This window comes from Terrapene carolina, unplaced genomic scaffold (genome assembly GCF_002925995.2).
Source record: "Terrapene carolina triunguis isolate 2854851 unplaced genomic scaffold, T_m_triunguis-2.0 Scaffold130, whole genome shotgun sequence".
Taxonomy (NCBI): domain Eukaryota; kingdom Metazoa; phylum Chordata; order Testudines; family Emydidae; genus Terrapene; species Terrapene triunguis.
Window position 1 is genome coordinate 16,598,229 of NW_020664481.1, and position 1,067 is coordinate 16,599,295.

Below are 1,067 nucleotides of genomic sequence, written 5' to 3' on the forward strand. Positions count from 1 at the left end.
TCCGGCGCCCTCCCCCTGGCCGCCGGGAGGGAGAGCGGAGCCCCCACCGGGGCTCGCCGCCCTCCCCCCGTGGCTCCAGCCGCGCCCCCCCCCCTCCGCGGGGGAGGCTTTTTTGCCTGGGGCGGCAAAAAAGCCAGAGCCGGCCCTGAGCATATGAATAGCTCTCTTCTGGACAGAGGGACCCACGCAGTGAATTTCAGTCCTGATTTCCCTGTGCTTTGGGAGTGGAGGGGGTAAAGTTTAATCTCTGAGGCTGTCTTATGTCTATCTCTGAAACAAGAGAGATGCAGAATCTCTCAAGTCAGCTTCCTGTTAGTGACACCAGGCTCGTTTGGGTGAGTTTTTTGCATCCTGACACATCTTCCATAAATGCTGGGTTATTTTTCCTTCTACAAAATGTCTAAAATTGTCCAACTTTCCCCTGAATGGCCCTAAATAAAATGCCCTTGAAGCCTGCAGCGTCTGAGTTAGTTGTATTTCCTCAAGTTTGGGGTACCTTGCTTTTTCTAGGCACAATAAATCATACTATAATGGCCTTGTCTTGCTATGCCTGATTCATTACCTGTGCAGACTAGCCCTGGGAGCAGTTTTCTGAGATGAGCCTTGATTAACTGCATAGAGATACTTTGAAAATATTCACAAATGGTGGACTTGTAATGAAAATATCGTAAAGAAAATGCAGAAATTGTTTTTCTGGTTCTTTACCCGTATTTTCATGGTGTATCTGCTTTTGCAGGAGGGAGAAATCACTACTATTTTTTAAAGTCTTAGCAAAGAATTGTTAGGCTGGGTTTTACCACAAACACAGACACAAGAACGGTCCAGGGTAGGACGACGTCTGGCCGTGCAGTCAGAGCAGCTGTAATAATCAAGTGACAGTAATGCTTAGTGAATAATCTCTGGCTCCTGCCCTTTGCAATGTGTGGGCTAGAAATTAGACTCCCCTAACAACTGGTATCACACTAAATTGTAACGACTTTCTCCTCCAAGACAGCTGGAGCTTAACTACTTCCTGCCATGGGTGGCTCACCATGGATTTCTGATTCAGCTGGTGGATGCTCCCTTTG